This window comes from Cyanistes caeruleus, chromosome 5 (assembly GCF_971803275.1).
Source record: "Cyanistes caeruleus chromosome 5, bCyaCae1.hap1.1, whole genome shotgun sequence".
Classification (NCBI taxonomy): Eukaryota; Metazoa; Chordata; class Aves; order Passeriformes; family Paridae; genus Cyanistes; species Cyanistes caeruleus.
In genome coordinates this window covers 31,456,100-31,476,781 of record NC_141705.1, presented here as the reverse complement: position 1 = coordinate 31,476,781, position 20,682 = coordinate 31,456,100, and the positions used below count along the sequence as shown (strand labels likewise).

Genomic DNA, 20,682 nt, shown 5'->3' with positions numbered 1-20,682 from the left:
TGGTGTAACTGTGTAGTGCCTGAGACACCCAGATGTCTTCCTATAGCAATCAATGATTTGCAGCAAATACCCCTTCTTTGTGGCCCAGCATAAAAATACGGAAACTTTTACATCTTTCCTGGGGCTAGGATGAAGCATAAATTACAGAAGGCATCTTTTAAACACCTTTAACTCAGGCAATTTAGAAATTTATGCCATCTTTTAAGGGTGTCTTCCCTTCTCAAAGCAGGATGTTTTTGTACTTACATTTTGCGACCATTTTTACTTTATTTTTGGTAAGAAAGTAGGCTGACCATTTTTACTTTATTTTTGGTAAGAAAGTAGGCTCTCTGTTGTTTCTCAGTAGCTGTTTTGGTTTTTATGATATTGAATAAGTTTAAGAATTTCAAGTTGTTACCAAAGAAGTTTAAAATAATCCCTTCTGAGTTGAGTAATGTTGATTTAGAAATTCTTTACTTTGCAGTAGTATAGCTTTCACAGAAAGCTGCTTTTGGGCATCACCTATTTTAACTGAAGAGTCTATTGTGTTCTCTCCTGCTTAATATTTTAGATTAAGATGAAAAGGATGATTTCCCTCAAATATATCACTTTCAGTTTGACTTTTTCATACCACAAGTAGTGACTCTTCTTAAGAGCAATAACTCTCCGTATAGCACTGTAACAGTTTTTGCCAGCCTGAACTTTTAGCATATAAAAGATTGCAGGAGCCAATAGAAACACCAAGTGAAGGACAAAATTTCATGTTCATAGTTACAATTGTTTGTGCTTGATTAAAAGTATTTACGTTGCAGTTAAATAATATTTTGGTAAAAATTTCATAACAGAAAAGATTAAGTGATGTGTTATAATTGCAGATCAAATCTCTAGAATGTGTTTAGTTACATGTTTAGAAAGCAATGGACTCTGCCTCCAGAGACATCTCCAGATTACTTCTCTTACCTTTGCTAGTAGCTGCAAAGTAATGTGAATAGTAACAGCAGAGATAATAAGAGTACACAAGGAGGAAAACGTGTGTAAAGCGCACACCAATTTTACCTTTATGCTGGTGTCCCAATTCTTTATCAGGATTCCTTTTGTTGTACATTGCTTTTAGAAGACTAAAACAGACATCATAATGTTTGCTTAACAGTTGGAGTGCTGTGTTCGCTGAGGTGTATCTAAAAATGGTGCTTGGCAACAAGGTTCAGAGATTTTTTAGACTAACAACAATAGTGACTCGTGGCCATTTATTTGAAGACAATTGGCCTTCTCACTGTGAAAGATAAAGGTGACTTTGCTATAAGCAGTTCTCTGCATAAAGCTTTTCTATTGGTGATGGATTAATCTTAAATGGTATCTTGAAAATGTCCCACTAAAGAATAATAGAAGACTTTTTTTGTGAATAGTTACATTGTAATATTGCCATTTGTCCATCTTGATTCAATTTATCAGCTTCATTTTTTTTTCTACAGAAAGTCTACTGGCACTTCCATATTTGACTCCTTCTATTCTGTGAAACATATCCTCATAACTCATAATATGATTTGAGACCAGTGTCCTAAATTATTGTCTAATTCACAGCTGGGCTTATTATTCTCAAAATATTTTCCAGAGTGATTGTTGGCACAGAGCAAAACAAGATTAAGTGTTGTTCACAATGGGTTGCTTCAAAGTTGTTTTGATTTTTTCAGTGTGTTGTGTCTTGTTTTTAAAGCCAGGCATTGTGGTTTAACCCCATTTAGCAAGCGAGTGCAGGCACCTGCTTACCTGAAAGGTGGGGCTGAACCACTCTGTCACCCATAAAATGAAACAGTTTGTAGAACTTCTGGATGTAGTTTAATACCCCAAAACTCAGAGCAAGTAAAATTCTGGTAGGCTGAGATACTCTGTAATGTACATTTTTATGCACGAGCTATTTATTTCCATGAAACCCTTCCTGCACAAGTTTTTGTCTGACATCAAGCAGCCAGAATGAATGCTGAATGAAATGTTGTCATGTTCAAGGACAGAAGTAGCAGGTGAAATACGACAATGAAGTAAATTCATGTTCATTTATTTTGGGTAGGAAAGTGCTTTTGATTTGAGTGGGTTTTTTTCCTGCACAACACTTAATTTAGTAGATTCTATTTAGAAGGAAAAATTGAAGTTCCTCAAGAGTAATGGGAAAGAAAAAAAAAATTCATAACCTGTAGTACTGAGATCTGGAATATTTTATATAATTTGGACAACAGAAAAATATGAAAGCTTTGAGTCCAGCAAAAAGGGAAAGATTTTGTTAGCTTTTAGTAGGCTTTATCTATGCCCAGGTGTTTGCTTGTACTCCCCGCATAACTTTACACTTAGATAAATATAGTGATGTAATAGTCTACGGACCATATCCCAGGCTGCCAAAGTAATTCACCTGGCTTGCACCTTGCTTTTGACCATCCAAGAATTTCTTGTCCTGGCAAAGGAATGAGCCAAATCCATATTCTGATGGTAGCTGCATATTTGACTGAGTCTTGACCTTCTGTCCCTGCCAAAGATCAAAATGAAGTAGTGAAGAGTTTTGCAGTCTGTGCAGTAAGCACATCTCTTCTGAAAATGTTCTGTAAATGTTCTGTACTGTACATACATAGCAGTTTGTGACATGATGGGAGAAAAACTGAGGTATATTATTCTAATCTCCATAACTGGCAATTTTAGCAGGAAGGTGGATTCCTTTTTATTACATTAAAGCTGTGCTCACAATAAGGGAAGCTACCTACACAAAACTCTTGAGGTGGGTAGGGTGTTGGGAAGTTTAATACATCTGACAGTGGAATAACTAATGTTAAAAACTGTCTCTTTAGACTAAATTGTTGTTCTGAACCAGATTTTTAATCTGCTTCTAACCCAATAGAAATCCATTTGACTATCAGTGTCTTAATTGCACCATAAACTTGAAGCATTATTCTTAATCAGGATTATAAAAAGATAGATGCCAGGGAAAGGGAAGTTGTGTTAATGAAGATGAGAAGCTGTAAGGCCAAGGAATTTGCTAGTGCCTTTCACCTAAGTCCATGCACCAAGCATGTGCCATTGAACATATTTAGTGGCCAAAGGTCATACAGCAGTGAGCATTAACCAAAGGGATGTTAGTGAAATTTACACTAGATGGTGTTGTTCATATATTGGAGTGACTGGAGAAATGATGCATTGAAAAACACCCTTCATCTGATATCTTGTAGCACATTTTTCCTCATGGCATGCAAGTGAATATTTAAAATATGAAGCAGGATGTGTGTTTAGTGAGAATTTCCAGCAGAAAATGCAAACTTAAAAAAAACCAAACAACAAACTGAAAGGACTTTTAAAAAAAATTTGTTCTTCAGGGAGTCTTTGAGTGTCAAGATAGAAAGCCTGAGAGCACTTCAGTCAGAAGTAAAATAATGGCTGGCGAGGATATTAATCTAATTTCAAGTTGTGTCCAGGGATCTGGGATCTTCAGGATCAAAAATTTCTGCTGGAAATGTTTAGTAACTTTCCACAGGGAAAGACAGTTCCAGGACAAGACTTGGGGACAAACCTTAGTCAAGTGAGGTGCATAGGATAATCCCACTTTGTGGAAGGCACAGGTTGCTGTCCTAGGTGATGCAAAAAATTGAAGGAAGGCTGCTTCACTGTCTGTCTCTTCTGGTTTTTTTCCCTTCCTCCTTTCACTTAAAGACAGAAAGTCTGATTTATGCTTGAGCTTAGTGAGAAATTTTGGAATATAAAATACATAGACATGACCTTGAAAGTTAATGTTTGACAGCATGCCCAATTAGTTAGAGGATTATCATGAAAAATTACTTCTACCCAAATCCTTTGCAGTATTGTTTTTAAGCAGGAGTTTGTTAACTTTCCAGACATACTTTTCATATCCACCTGGCTTGTAATATTTCACTTGGTAACACACAGTGAAATGTTTGTCAGGCTTATTAGGATCTTAGTTGGTTAGTTTCAAACAAATACAACTAAATATTTATAAACCTCCTTGCTGATAAAAAGGCAGTGGTGCAATGTATGCACCATAATACCGTAGCTGCCTTGTTGGTCATCAGTTCTTTCAGTGCTTGGAAGTGAGTGCATTTCTTGAACATGCTGTAACTCATCGCTATTCTATATTGGTGCAAATTCCTGAAAGTCAAGCAAGCATGCTTTTTAAACAGAATCCTTGGCAACAAGAAGAAAGGGGGGAAAAAATCCAAAGGGCTTATTTTTCTAAAGATTGTCAGAGGATACAAGTTGAGAGGTGAATCAAGTAAGCTGGATAATGTCCAAAAAGTGAGATTAAGAAGAAAGGAAAGAATCCTAGGCTCAGGCAGTAGAATGATAGAGTAATTTTCTAGGACTTAATAGCGTGACATCAGTGAGCCTTTTAGTTTTGTCTGCCAGTGTTTATTTCCTTTCTAACTTAAGTTCAGTTTGTTTTACTTTTAATTCTGTCCCCAGCAAAAGCATGAGTCACCTCTTGCAAATAGATCCATGTTCCTGAACAGTGCAAGTTTTTATACATGAACTGAGCGGTTTTCAAAGTCGAGAGAATGCAAAACAAACAAGTTCTTTAGAATATACTTGAGCTGCTGTTGATCACTAAATAGTTGCAGCCAGATCCTTTGCTGATGCAAATGGGTATAACTTCCATTGATTCCAACAGGACTGTGTTGAGCCTTTACAATACAATAAGGTACTGGGTAGAGGGCTATTACCATCCCACAATCAGGTTTTGTTGAAAAGAAGTCTTGCAAAGTTTTCTCTTGAGGTTCTGTAGAACTGCTTGCAACAGGCTTCAGTAAATGCTGCTGAATGAATGAAATAGTTTTAATTTTCCTCTCTGCTCAGTAAATATTGTCAGCCTGGTCAGTACCATCCGTCACTTGAAATGAGGTTCTTCATTTATTGGAGCAACCATGAAGTTCTAGAGCAACAGAACCCTGAGAAAAGCTCTGTTTCCTGTACTTCAACTCTCAGGTCCAGCATGAAGAGTCAATAGCTTATATCAGCTCAGAAGAGTTGGAACAAGAGATGTCCAGCTCTAAAACAAGCATTAGATTTCTTATGCATGCACTGGCTGCTTACTGCTGTGTGACAGAGTGGTCAGAGTTAAACATTTGCTGTTTATTAAGAAGACCAACCATATTACAGTTTCCTGTGAAGGAGTTGCATTATCAGTTTCTTTAGGAGGAATTTAAGGATGCAAAGAAAACTTTATAGTAAGTATGTTTGCTTCTATTGAAACATCAGGTGTTTAAACTTCAGTAATTTTTTGGCTTTGCCAGTATAAGAAATTTATTCTATTACATGATCATATTTTTCCCATATGTGCATGCATCATTTGGAGTATATAATAAGTATATTTGGAAGAGTGTCAAAATTAATATGTAACCCATAATTTATTTGAATATATTTGCTACCTAATTTTTTTTTATTTTTTTATTTTCACTTACATATAAGTAAAAAAATCTAAGAGTCTTCTAATACTATAATATTGATTTCAATATACTAATTTTATGGGTTTGCTATGTACTATATAGTATCATTTTCCCTGTATTTTAGTTGAAAGCTAAAATGATGAGCAGAATGACAGTGGAGGAAGCCTTCTTGCTCCCTCACCTTTTTCTAGTACACAGGTAATTGCAGCAAGAAAATGCCAGTAGATATTTTCTTTTACTGATGTTAATTTGTATGTTCTTAAATATTTAATTTCTTTAATGATGACTCTGAAGACCTCTACATGAGTGAGACTATAAGACAAAGAATGTTAATGAGTCCTCTTGGCATTTATACTCAGAGCTGATCAGAAGCTGTTCTAGGCAAAGTAATCTTGGATCCAGCACTTATGACAGAGAGAACAGTCAACAGAAGCTGTCATTTCAGGACATTAAGAGTATTAACAGCTTTGGCTAGTTAAATTGAAGCACTATATAGCTTATTCCCTCTTCTAAATTATATAGAGGACTGCAGAGCTTAAAATACCACACTTTAGGTCATATTTCTAATTCTTACCTACTGCCAGATATTGTAAGGGGTATTTATTTCTCCACCCTAGGCTACCAGTGCAATACAAATGTGTTACAGCAAAAATTTTAGACTCTGTTGGAGCAGATGCTAATCCCTGATTTCAAATGAATGACTCTACCATGTTCCTAGTGGAATAAGACTAAGTACATTTAAAATCTAAATTTGAATACAAAGGTAAACTACCCCATGCACCAATCCATTTGAATTTTCTGCAGTATTGCATAGTCCAGTCTCTGTTTAAAATGCATGCTTAATAATGCTTAAATGTATAAATAAATGCATTGGCATTGGCTGTTTCAGTTTCTCAGCAGTACTGTGTAAAGATCTCAGTTAAGGCTCATGGCTTTCCAACAATATTATCAGCAAATATTTTCCTGTATCACATATAAAGTAAAGGGGAGCCTGAAATTTGCTTTCATAGTAAGTGGCACATTTGGTGCTTTCCTTTAATCAAACTCAGATTTGACCAAGTAAAACACATTAAAAAGAAACTAAGTTGGCCTGGTCTCTCTGGAATGGATCCTGTGAAGTCCTAGTTGAAGATGGAAGATCCTCTGAAGACTATTTACTCAAAGCTCTGTGCAAAGGAAGGTCATGTAGAGGAGCTTGACATTACCTGTGTCCAGTCTGATCTTGAATATCTGCAAGGATGGAGACTATATAACCTCTGAAAGCTGTTCCAGTGTTTCATCACCCTAAGTAAAAACTTTTTTGTTTAAACAATTTCCATCCTTTCTCTGGCTACCACTAACAGTCTGGTACAAAATCTGTGTGCTCCCATCAGATACTTCTCCAGGCTGAACATTCATAGTATTTTCAAACTGTTGTGTGAAAAACACTGCAATCCTTTAATTGCTTTTACTGCCCTTGCTCTGGTATGTCTATGTCTGTCTTATACCCAGGGAACCCAGACTGTGGTCTCAGCAGTGCTGAGTGTAGGGAAAGAACTGCCTCCATCAGCCTACTGGCTAATGCAACTCAAGATGTTGGCATGTTTTGCTGCACAGATTGGATTCAACTTGTTTTCTATGAAGATCTCCAGGTTTTCTGCTACCATGCCACTTTCCATTCAAATGCACCCCTGTGTGCTTGGGTACTTGGGGTTGTTCCTCCTCAGGTGAAGGATTTTTGCACATCCCTTGGATTATCAGGATTAGCCTTAAAAAGTATTTCTACTGAAAGTCTCTGTTTTTCTTAGAGATTACATAAAGTTTCAATAGCAAAATGGCTTGGATTTGGGCAGGACTATGGGAATCAGAAAAGCAAATCATGACTTCGCCAGCTCTAAATACTGCAACCTTAAATCAAAACTTGTGGGTAAGTACACATTTTAAATGAGTTTATATAGACAGTGACTGTATCCTAATTTCACCATGTATTTCCCTAATACTTCCTGGAAAATGCATTTGCAAGTGAGGGCTGGTAGTTTTGTACAAAGTCCCTCTCCCAGATTTTATTTCCTAAAACTTTTTGTGCAGTGCTGCAAGTGGGTGGCACTGGTGGTATGTACTGCTGGAATTTTGCCTTGACCCTGCCAAAATCCATTCAAGCAATGATCTTTGAATACTTCTTTCCAAACCACATGACTGGCTTTTGGCTTCTGCAAAGGTTATGTTTATCCAAAACCACCCTTAAAATTCAGTCCAAAAAAACCTCCAAATGTCCTGTTTAGGATATCTAAAATCAGCTTCTTGTCATTGTTTTGTTTTTCCATGCAGCTATTGGTCATGAGTTTAGGCTATGCTTCCATCTGAGTGATTAGTTGTAATGTCACTGTTCTATCCTTGCTGGCCATGTGTGTATGGTGCATCTATAAAGATATTTTTCCTTTTACTAATGCTTGATCCAGGGTAGCAATAGAGTCATAAATAAAACCTTTCTTTGCTGTATGTCATTGCAAGATCATTTCAAGCTTCAAAATGAAAGTTAAAGAGTTTAAAAGCCATCTAGGTTGCATTTGCCACAACATATGTATTTGTTGCAACAACAGATTTGTAACAGAGATCTTGAGTAGCTGGGGAAGACTTAATATGGCTTCATTGCTGTCAAGAAACAAGATGATTGTTCTTATGTTAGGGCCCTAAATTCACTTCAGTGCAATACACATTGATGAAAGCTTAAGTTTGGTTAAGCAGCAAAGCTGTGAAAAAAAATTGCTGATCAATAAAAAAGTACAGAAAAAATTCATCAAATACTGTACCAGCTGCAAAGAATTTGATTGTTATATTCTGTAGATAAACATGGTATCAAACCTCTGTGAAAGCATCTTTCTGAGACATTTTAAAGTAAAAAATAACAATGGCACCAAGAAAATTGAAATGTTCAAGCATCAGTTTAAATGCAGAGGAAGAAGCTTTTGCATTTTTTACCAGTTAATGGGTATATTTACTCAAAGTTATAAGTAAACAGCATGAGGCTGTCTTTACAGTATAAGTCTTATTAGGATGATTTTTCAGAGAACTAACTTAAAGTTACTGTGCTTTGAAGTTAAGGGTCTGTAACTCTACCCCATGAATGGACTGTGGCTAAAGGAGGGTTCTTCACAGCACAAGGCTGATAGTGAAAAGAGGTGGTGACAAGGAGAGTGAAAATGTTATCTTTTAGCATCCCTGGGACCCACCAAGGATGACTGAATACATTCCCCACCACACTCAGCACTAGAAAGGTTCCCTTCTCTTGGTGCTTGGCAGGTCAGTGCAGTGAGGCAGCACTTTGACACACTCTGCAGTGTCCTGAACCTTCTTTCCATTAGGAATGCTCACTTGTCCTCCAGCACAGGAACCTCAGCACATCTTCCACTCTCTTTACAATGGATTCTGCTTCAGTCTGTGCAGGAGATACAAACATAATGGCTTACACAAGGAGTAAAATACATCAAAAGCAAAACATCCTGGTAAAATGTCAAACCCTGGAAAAATATACATCTTGTGTGTATGTATGGGTTGAAGGAAACAAAAAAAAAGACATATCCTACTGTGCCTTTAGTGCCTAGCTTGCTTGTTTCTTTTACTGAAACTGAATATCCACTGCAGTGCATTAACTTTCCCATTCAATACAATTTGACTGGAACTAAGTGAACACTTCTGCCATAATTCTTGTCCATTCTTTAAAGTAGCATTTGAAAGTAATTTCATAGGGATGAGTGACTTAAGCTGGTCGCTTAATGACTTCCCATGACTAAATTAGTGAATTTATTATGCAGTGAAATAAGGACCATAATGTGAATACTGAAGTGTCACAGTCAAATTCTACTTTTGCTCAGTTACAGTTACAAGAGCAGGCTTTTTTTTTTTCAGTAGAAGGTACTGAATAATAAGTTTGTGCTGGGCAATGCCCAGGGCTGCCCAGCATTTGATGAGTGTCATTTCTATTTCCTATTTCACAGCTATAAGACTGCCTTTTATCTTGGCACATAAACATTTGGCAGACTTTCATTATTTATATTTATCACAGCCCTTTTGCTTTTGCATAAATCATTATGATTGGTTTTTAATGTGACCCAGATAAACAGAATCCCATTGTACATTGTAAGAAATTTCAAGTTAGAATCCATGAATACCTGTATTCATAAGCTACACGAATATAACATTGATGCTTGTCACACTCATTGCTTTCATGTTTCCAAAGACAAGTTTGGAAAGGTATGCATGAGAAACCTACTGCTGAGACCTGGGGTAGCAAGTTTCCCATAGCATTCCTAGAATAACAGAGGAAGAAATATGCAAATCACTTCAAACCCAGACACTTTGGACGCAGCTTACAAATTAGTCTTTTTGGCATAAATCCTAGTTCAATAGCTTGATTATTCAACTGTAGTTTTGCACTCCTGCTACAAAAGGAAGGAATTTCAAGCACGTTGTTTGTGAGCTGCTTACAAGCCCTCCCCTATGAACCCTGGACCTTTTTCTTAACTGCAGCAAAGCAGGCTGAGAACATACCACAGAGCAGTGTGCTGGAATAGTTTTTAAATGTTAATGAATAATATGATTACTTTATTAGAGGACCCTTCTGTGATGTGTTTCCAGGCACTGTTCAGGAATGTATTTATGCACACAATGTTTTATTTGCTTAAGAGAACTAATCATTTTTTTGATATCCTTTGACCTCCCCCCCTCCCTTTTTCAAATTTTCAAGTTGTTGATGTAAAACTTCTGTGAAACAAAGCAGGGTAACTGGCAGAGAACAGTGTTCTAATGTCTGATATAAGTATTTTTGAAGAGTCATGGTCTATTCTGTAGCCAAGTGATTAAGGAGATCCTGTCCGTGCAACAGCATTAATCACTCTTTAAATTATGTCCCTGAACTGCTTCCAGAGCTCTAATATATTATTTCTTCATCTCATATTACACATGACAGGAATGAAAAGTGGCTGTAAAAAACAAGTGGGCACTACTTCCTATTCTAGTTTCTGGTATACATAAAACTACAATCCTACTTATATCTGGCATTAAAAATCTGGATAACATTCTCACTTGTGGAGAGAATACAATGATATTGAGAGGAATCATTCAAGCATCTTTCTTTAAAGCAGGTTGACAACTCAAAAAACTGTGCTGTAAATTAAAACAGCTCATCCAAGCAGCTGTAAATTGCATGACTAGCACTTACTCAGCAAATGACTTCCTGTGCACCTCACTGACCTTGTCAATATTGTGAGTGGCATGGCTTCAGATGGAGAGAAATTGCTTTTGAATAGCTGCTCTGAGAATGTAAGAACAAGTATCTCTGTAATAAGGAGGCATGAGATAATTAAAAATACATGAGGATTTTTAAAACATAAAAAGAACATACAAAAAATTTCTGTATATTTGGTGTTCCTGATCCACAGCTTTCTTGCTTGTCCCACTGTTTTGTGTTTAAGCTATAATTTTAATAATAATTATCCTTTTTTAAAAACAAAACAAAACAAAACAAACCCCAAAACAATCTCAGCTTGTTTGGAGGGAAGGTTATTCATTAGTTGTCATATTTATGTAAGAGCTTCCAGCTGTCAACTTAATTGGACTTACATGCAAAAGAAGGCTTTCTTAGCCCAAAGTTTTACTCCTGATGTAAGGTCAATTTCAAGCCAACCTAAGTTTTTCTGAGAATCTAAATTATGTGTGCGTCATGGTTCCAGTTGGCAATACTGGTGAGATCTGCTGGTCTGCACTAGATTCCTCTCTGTACTTGTTTAACTTAAAGTAAATATTGCCTATTGCAAAGACATTTTTTCAGGGCATAACACTCATTTCAGCTTTAAGATCCTGGATTCTGTGAAATTTATCCTTTTTTTTTTTTTTTTTTTTCTAATAACTGTAGCCAAAAATTTATCCAGGTAACTCAATAGACAAAAGATTTGAACTCCTTTATGTTTAGAAATACTTTGTCTCCCTCCATAATTTAAAATTTTTTTTTGCAGTTCACCTCTTCACTTTTTTACAAAGTAGACAAATTACAGAACTCTGCCGTGAACTATATTGCTTCTTGACAAAAGTGATTTTATTTGCAGTTTGAAGGACTTGCTGTCTCTTACTTTTTGTTTCCTGAGTATCTATTGCAATGGCCTTGGCAGCAGAAAAGATTTGGAAGTTAAACAGTATAGCTCAAGGGAGCACTGTTTGACTCCAACAGTTTTGCTGGGTGCTTGGATATGTCCAGCCATTGTGACTTGGGTAAGACAGCTCAGTGCTGCTCCACACCCTGAAGGGCTTCTGGACCATAGAACTTGCAAGGACTGTAAAACTTGCATTGGGGATTTATTTTATGCAGATTTTTTTGCATTTCAAAATTGAATATTTCAACCAGCACTAACACCACTGTCCAGAATGTAAGGTTGTCAGGTGCTCTATAAATTCAGATACTCTCTGTGCTAAATGATTAAAACTTAATTCACACAATACCCAACTAGCTGTAAGAGTCTTTTCCATGGAACAAGAGAGAATGGAGAAAGTAGCAATAAAATAATCTGCTTAAGGAAGCTGTTAAGGCCTTGGATTTCATGGTCAGTTCAATACAGGTGGGAAAAATCTCATGGAAGGAACTGGTTTGGAAAACCAGTTCTATTCTAGGCTGTTCAGTCCTGGCTGCACAAACAAATGCAGCTGATAATATGTAGTATATTCTATCTGCAGGTGCCCATGATTGCTCTAAATATTGAAACCTAATTTAATCTCTTCCTATAGAATAGAGAAAATAATAAAAGGGTAGTAAAATAGCCAGCCCAGGCTTACACTGTAGGGGAACATCAAAGGACAGAATTTCTTATGATCTGCATACTATTTGTAAAACACTTTTCCCTTACCTTTATCTGAAACAAAATTAATAACATGACTTCCTACTGACATTGCTTGGAACAAAAGTACTAAATCAAAATTATTCATCACTTCTGCTTTCAATTCATGTCTTCTTAAATACAGTAACCTGTACTGAAATTTAAGTACAAAGATGTTCCACTACCTCCTATCCTGCCAATTCAAAACAACTAATCATTATTGTGTATGAATATACTTCATAGCTGGCTTTGATGAGCAGTGCAAAAGTCTAGATTCCAATAGCAAGTGTTCCTACACTGTGAATTTTCACACTTTGTGTTCAGATCTGCTTTCTTCTACAAATTAGTACAAGAATTCAGAAGGAAAATCCAGGTCAAAGGCATTTTTGTAAGGCATACATCCTCATGTCAGGAAGTAAAGAAAGCTGATAGAAGAGACACTTAGCTGAATCAGAAGAGAAATTCTCAGATGCTTTGTCTGTTGCCAAAAAAAATCTTTCAAGTGCTTGCAAACTTTCTGGTTTGCTGTTGTTGTTGTTGTTGTTTGTTTTTTCATAATTGTAATTAATCCACCACCAGAAAGTTCTGTGAATAGCTTGTGGGAAGTCTTAGGGAAGGTTAAGGCTGGTATCTTAGGAATAATAAGCCATGTATTTTAGGTATCTCACTGTCATAATGACGCACCTCTGAATTTTACAGGATGTAGTCTGTTATAAAACTGTTAAAGTGCAGTTCTGTCCATATGTTACTCCTTATGTTATTTGGATAAAATTCTGGTAAATTCAGTAGCAGCAGCAGGCAGCTTAGGAGCAGTGATTGCAATACATATACCAGATTCTGTAGGCTGTGGTCCTGTTTTTGGGGTTTTTTTTGTTTCTTTCTATTAGCTGAATAAAATGATTCATTCTATGCATATTAAATGTTCAGTTACTAGGAATAAGACTGTGGAATTCTTGTAATTCTAGATTTAATTCAACAAATTGAGTTGTGCCAGCCATGTAGCTCTGATTCTGAAGCAGCTGGAGGAGCAAACTGCTAAAAAAGTGCTAAACTATTAAAAAAACCCACGTTTTCCGTAACGAACTTTGGACTTCATGAGCTACTTTCAGGGTTGGTACTGATTTCTAAATAGAAACCAACTGGTTGGTTAGCATTTTGCAGAAAGTTAATGCTGACATCTAGTGGTGTTCTTTGAGAATTCTAAACCCTGACAAATTTGACATCTTCATGAATAAGTGCAACTGCTAACATGATACTTCAATGCTGTCTTTCAAAATAATAGAATGTGACATTTCCTGTTATAAATAGCTTTCTTTGGGAGGGGTGGGGTGGAATAGTGCCAATATCACCAATTGCAGCTCTATGTTTTTGAAATTATTTTACTCTCTTATACAGAAAAGGTATACAATGCATTTCTCCTAACTTTCTTATAATAAAAGTACCTAAAATAAAATATTTATCATAGTTCCACTATTACTTCAGTTGCTAAATAATGAAGTGCAAAAAAACATTAAAAATATTCTGGATCTATTTTTTTTTATCAATCTATTTGTATTTCAATTATTAGCCCTAGTAAAGCAGTGACTAATAGTTTCAGGTCTAAAAATCTCAAGGAATTTCAAGAAACCTGTTCAGTATTTGCTCATGTATTTGGCCAGGTAGTACTATGTGGGATCAAATCTTCTGTCTTGACTACCTCCTATGGAGTCTCCAAATGAAAAGCTTGTTTTTTGTTTCAGTGCTTTTAATTTAAGGTTTTGATTTTTTTGGGCTTTTTTCCCCCCCAAGACTGTTAACACAAGAAATTCAAATCAGAGGAGATGCATAGCATCCATTGTCTGCTTATAAAGTACTGTAAGGGAGATCACTTCCAAAGTAGATTCTTAGCAGTTAGAGAAACTTAAATTATGTAGTTTGGAGGATACAAATAATGGTTTTGAGACACTCTGGTTGATGCTACTTACACATGCACTTGTTTTCATTATAGGTACAAATATTAGGTATATAGATTTTAGATGCTGAACTTCGGTTGAAAAGAAATTAATTTGATTTATGGTCATGTTTATATAGATAGATGACCCTCATTTTACAGTGTTTCTCAGTGTGATCAAAAGCAATCTGGCATGAAGAACATAAGACAACACCTAACTTGTGCGGTGTAATTAAAAAGGAAAAACTGATGTGAAGTCCCTTTCAGACAACACAGCCAATGTATTTTATTTCCACTGTATGGATTATACTTTATGCTTGACATAGCCATGCATGCTGAACTGAAGTTACTTAGATATACTGAGACTTCATCTCTCACCTAAATTCCAGAATGTCCAAAACATTGGAGCTTTTAACTAGACAGATGCAGAAAATGGCAGAATTATAATTGTAGACTTAATCTTTGGACAATTGATAAGAAATTACTCATGTGTTTTGTTTATTCATTTGGCCAGTAGTAGGGAAAGGATGTAAGATGCTCCTATAGCCTAATACATAACCTTCATAAGGTCAACCTATATTGTAAATTTAAACTGCCAATGATCTTTGTGTGCAAATCTTATTTTCACATGTGCATATGATCAGAAAGAGTATAAATATGGAAGCCCAAGACTGTAAGGAAATTTCACTAAGGTTGAAGCAATCAAAAAAGGCTGTATTCTATAGGGAAGGGCTCCAAGGTCAAATACATGTTCTAGGTTTACTTTCCTCATCTTCAGTAGTGATGTCAGGGCAATGAGCTGCAGGTTGGTGAAACTCACCAAATCTTTCTCAAATCTTTCAGCATGCAAGACACATGCAGAAACTTCTGCTTCAGAAGGCTTCCAGACAGTACAGAAAGCACTGCTTGGCAAGTTCCCCCCTTTTTTTTTCCTCTGTATATTGCTTCTACAGACTGCAGTACTTAAACATTAATGCAACAGATTTTCACAGAACTTTTTAATGCTCTTCTCATAATTTCCTGTTGCTGTCTGTTGCTTTACACTTGCTTTCTCCTTAAGCAACTTCCAAATGAGCAGCCCTGCCTTCATCATCCAATAAACAAAAGACAGAACTGAAACCTTAAAAATAAATAATAAACTAAATCTGTAAATGCTTTTCAGGTTATCTTCACATCCAGAAAAATATCAGAGTGCTAGTTTTTACTTGTTTTCTATATATCAAATGGCAAGAAGTCTATAAACTTGCCTTTCTTTAAAAGACAGTTTTCAACTGTGCATAATGTGAATGACATGATCACAACCAGTAGATTAACATGTTACATGTTACATTTTCATTTTGGAGAAATGGAATACAGGGATTCTAAAATCTCAAATTCTTCTGTTAAAAATAACTTTAGTTTCCTGGAAAAGTAATGCCTTAATTGCTCAGTTGCTCATCAATACATAGATTCAGATAAGTGTGTGGTATAATATCTGTAAACCATAAGCAAGCTATCAATTGACAGGAGTAATGTCTTGATTCATGTGAAATTTTTTCTAATAATTCTTTGTCCTGTACTCATTATAGACAAGTCTATAGCAAAGTTTTTCACTGTATGATGTTACCATTGTCAATGTGTGTTCTTCACTCCTGCACTTTTCCTGTGCAATATTCTCTTTGCTTTTCACTTTGTACTGCAGGTTTGGGGTTCCTTACACTGTAGGTAGTGTTTCATGGTCTGTGACAGTGGCTTGTGCAGATGTCTGGGAGATTGTCCTGACCTAGACTGTCTGTAAAAGCAGGAAGCAGATCCCAATGACGTGGAGTCTCACTTATTTGGTTTATTTGGCTGTGTTATCTGGCAAGATATTCTGCAGAATGTAAAATCATCTCTTGAAGAATCTTTCTAGCTCTAGGTGTCTTTTTTTTAAATAAACAATTATCAGCAATTGGTTGCATAACACAATGTTTCAAATGGATATTAAAAACTCATTAGACAGATTCAAGCAGTCTCTGTGTTGACCTTTAATCGTCAGGTCATCTTGCATATTTCCTGTGTTACAAGCAGTGTAACTAGCAGTAATAAATCCTTATTTCTGTTAAATTAGGTCAGAATTCACCCAATGTAACCTGATGTGCAGCAAGACGCCAGTCTTAGATGGAATTTTTCTATATGCTCTGTTCTGATCCCTGGTCCTTATGCTTCTTATGTTTTTGCATTTCTGGGGTGGTCTCGTCACTGCAACAAGGACCCATATTTTATATGCATAAACTCTATATCTCATTTTCTGTTGTTTTCATAGATGCACAACACACTGTATGATTTCTTCTTGTCTTTACTGCCCATGTATATCATCATCAAACACCTCCTGATACTTTATGAAATAAAACCCCTACAGATAAACAGTTTCCAATGTTACAGACATGCTGTTTTAGTTGTGCTAAACAGAGTGGTGACTCGCACTTCCTCAACGTTGTTCTGCACTTTTACTTTCCCTAATGCAAATTAGTCTGAATGTTATGCTGTTATTCCATTAAATTCCCCACTGGGTCAAAATTACAGCCAAGTTACTGGAGCATTAGGTAATTAAATCCACTTATCAGGGTGGTTAATGGAGAACAGCAGAGCTATTGCCATGCAGGGGAACATATTTATATGCAAATGCCTATTTGTGTTTACAAACAAATGTTTCCAAATTTATTTTGTATGCTCAAAGCAATAAGCTGTAGGCAAGAAGAAACTGACCTCAAGGAATGCATCTTGTGCAATACAGTAAAAAAATCGTAATAGTCTCTAGCTTCAAGACATTGAACCAGGCCCAATGCTTTACAACTTGTTTTTAAAATGTTTTCTTGAATTTCACATATTTTAATAGATACATTTCTGTCCATAATAGTAATATTTCCACTACTTACATAAAACTTGACATACTAATTAAATGAAATTATAAATGTGTATCAGCTGTTAAACCTAGAATTTTATTTAGCCAGTTACAACAAGACACACTTCTCTATTTTTTGTGTCCTTGTTCTGACTAGGAGAAGGAATTGAAACATATTGTTCTATGCTTTATTTATAGATAAAAGTTTTCACATTCTTAATCTTAGAAAAACAACAGCTGTTTAAGGTCTGCAGACCAATTTGGTAGTAATCTAACACACAGGTCTACATATTTCAGTCTAACAAGATTATAGTTAAAGCCTGATATTTTTACTATCAGTTGTGATTGACCTTTTTTTTTTCTTCTCTGTAAACAATTTTATAACTCTGTTCATCTTGCAAAGAGAGGGCTATAAAGGCTCTGTAGAAAATGCACCCCAAAAAGCTTTTTTTGGGATTCTAATAGCTGTTGTATTCACTTGTATTCAGAATGAAAAATAGAAATTTTAAACACCTGTAGAACTAAAGTTTTGTTTAAAAACATTGAATCATGTTACTTCATCCTATACTTTCACTGAGTTCATAATTTTTGTGTTATATTTGTTACATTTAAGATTACTTAGGTCATGTTTACCACTACTAAAACAAATTCTAACATGTCAAAATTTAATAAGGAAGTTGAAATTATTTGGTATTCTTCAAAAACTTTGTCCAAGTAACTGTTCTCCAGATACCAGAATCTGGTTTTATAAGGACTGTTACAATTTCTTTGGCTCTCCTGTTCATCAATCTTGATCCTGTAACTAAAATTGCATTGTATTGATTTTAGTAGTTAATCAAAGGCAAATAAAACAAAGTTGTATTGAGAGCAATGTGTGAATATCCTTGAATTCCTCAAAATAAAACAGAGCATTGCCAAAAATCCCACACAGTTAGGTGGAATACACAGAAGGATCATCTGTGTGGAGTCCATGTAAACAGCAAGATTTCCGGAAGGCTCACAATCAATATTCACTGCATTTAAAAGCATGCTCATTATTTGCTTACTACCTTGTAAGGGAAGTTAGATGTAGCAGCTCATGTTGTGATACTGAGGTTGTTGTGATACACCCTAGGAACTTTTTAATCCTTGGCAGCTGAGAGTGTTTCCTTTCATTGCACTGAAATTTGATAGGGTTTAAAATATATTTATTTTCATGAGGAAAAAACAACCTAAAGAATAACTTATTGATGCTATTTCCATATTTTCATGAGAGACATCAGAAAATAAGAGTGGACAAGACATGTACTTGGGCCCTTGTAAAGAAGCAATTTTGGATTTGAAGTCAGCTGTCAGCATAGCCAAGTACTTCTTGGCAATGAGGAATTAAAAAGTGTGGACTGTCTGGCTGTGTTTTCACAGTTATTTACTTCTGTGCATCTCACCTTCTGTGAGCTCAAAGGGAATCTGAGCATTTTGGGCTTTGAGGCCACAGCGATTCCTCAGGAAAAAAAATCAATGCAAAAAAGATACTGGATAGATATTTCAGTACATGGAAAGCTACAATGCAGCTGTGACTCTTTTAAATACAGGTTATCTTCAGAAGCCAGAGATTAAAATGCCTTCAGAGCATAGTGAGAAAATATTCCTAAAAGTGGTAGGATTGTCCTAACGTTTGCTCTTTGTGTTGCAAGCATAAGTGTAAATCAAGAGATGGAATTTCTACTTTATTGAAGTTTGCTGTGTTCACAGTGAAACCACTTGGCAGGGGAGCCACTATATGTGACCTGCATTGGGACATAGATTTCTTGTTGGAAATATGATATGAAAACGTGCATGGCAATGTGCCAGAAAAAGGGGGAACAACAAAAAAGGAAGGGATTCTGAAACCAGACAATTAAATACTCTGGGGAGATACGATTAAATAGAAACTATTGCAAATCAAAAATGTTTAATATGCATGCTTATTTGTGAAATCTGGATAAGAACAAGATTTTAAGAAGGCTGTCACCTTTTGGGGAGAGTTCTTGGAGGTACAAAAATATTTCCACAACACAATATATCTAAGTCCTAAATTCTAGCTTCTTTACTACTTCCTTATGAAAAAAGGCTGAAACATTTAAGAGCAATAGTTATATATACATGAATCCAGTGCTGCAAATATGAAACATTGAGGGACCTCTTTTATAAAATGGTGACATAATGAAGTGAAACACTTTGACCTTCTCTAACCGTGTCTAAAAGGTTAACTTGAAAGTTACTGACTTCTCCTTTGTCCGGCTCCAGGGCTCTCGCTTTAGGATTAGAATTCCCTGGATGAAAAGTAAAGGCACTGACATAATATGTGTGCTAGTACTGATGCATCATTGCTGGAGCAGTGGAAGATGCAGTGAAAAGGGTTGTAAAAGCTGCCTTTGTAACTGTACCAATAAAGAGAGGAGAGGTAGTGTTTGAGCAGGAATCCATCCTAGAGGGGAATTCTCAGTTCTCTAATTTGCCTCCTGGCTAGGCTAAGCAAAGCAACCTAACTGTAGTGAAATGAGCTTTTGTGAATGCTCTTACAGGCCAGAATATTTCAGATACCTGTTCTTCTCAGGTATTTGTGACCTATTCCTCAGTTGCAGTGGATCTTTACAGTCAGTGCAACACATCAGAAAAATGTACACTACGGTGTCAAAGCTGATGAGTCAATGCTGTATTTTATCTCTGCATGTTCACTGGCATTTTGAATGTTACTTCCAGGTGAGAAACATTTAATCAGAGCAACTGCTCTTGGCTGGCTACAAGATAGCTTAAATCCCAAACAATGGCTGGAGTTCTCAGCTACCTTCCCAGGTCATGTTCCCAGATTTTATTCACAAACATTTCTTTTATTCCACAAGAGGAATTAAACAAAGAAATTCATGGAAGAAAATTCTTCCATCTTTGAGGTTTGGGAAGATGGTAATGAACATATTCTGCCTATGAAACTTTGCATACTCTTTTCCACTTTTGTGTCAACAAAAAGCAAATGTAATTTCATTTTTCCAACTTGTAAATTAGCAGTATTGACTGAGCAGCCTTAGAGGAACTATCGCACCCAAAAGTCACATGGCCTGCTAGACATTTCAACAGCACAGTTAAACTTAACCAAATTCATGTAATCACAAGAGAAGCATCTATTCTTGTCTCAGGAGGCAGATCCAAGCTAACTCTGTCTGCCACACTGTCCTCCCTTCTAGCTGCCTTGATGTTGCAGGAAGTCCCCTGTCAAGACTTGACTGAGACCTTTAGTGTTCAGGTCTGCTCTTTCCTGCTTTCTTTCTCCTGGTAGCTGCTTTCACTTCCAGACATCTTTAAATTCTGTTTCCATGAACCTGTCCATTGCTGCATAGGATGTCTGAATCCAACTACAACAAAAGGTGCTTTCACCTTTTGAGTGGCTGATAGTCATTGGAAGTGTCTGAATGCCTTCTCTCATTTTAGGTCTTCTCCCTGATGCTTGCAGCATGACTTGCAGTTTACAAAAACACTGAAGTCCCATTAGCTATGTGCTAAGTTAATACGCTTTCATATCTGAAGATCAGGTAAGATCAGCAGACTTCCTGTTGTGAGGTGCCTCAGGGAGGCAAAGACTTAGTTTCAGATAAGCATTGTACACATGAGAGGCACGGC

At 36.2% G+C, this 20,682-nt stretch overlaps 1 protein-coding gene across 2 annotated transcripts in view; it reads left to right on the top strand.

Annotated features, from left to right (window-relative positions):
- TLR3 (toll like receptor 3) overlaps window positions 1–20,682 on the top strand; it is a 94,911-nt gene that overhangs the window by 60,128 nt on the left and 14,101 nt on the right. Inside the window, exon 3 of one of the 2 annotated variants that reach the window (XM_023925084.2) lies at window positions 20,494–20,594. The exons of the other annotated variant lie outside the window; for it this stretch is intronic. The gene's annotated coding sequence lies outside the window, so the exon portion shown is untranslated. The remainder of the gene's footprint in view (window positions 1–20,493; window positions 20,595–20,682) is intronic. 2 annotated transcript variants of the gene reach the window in all.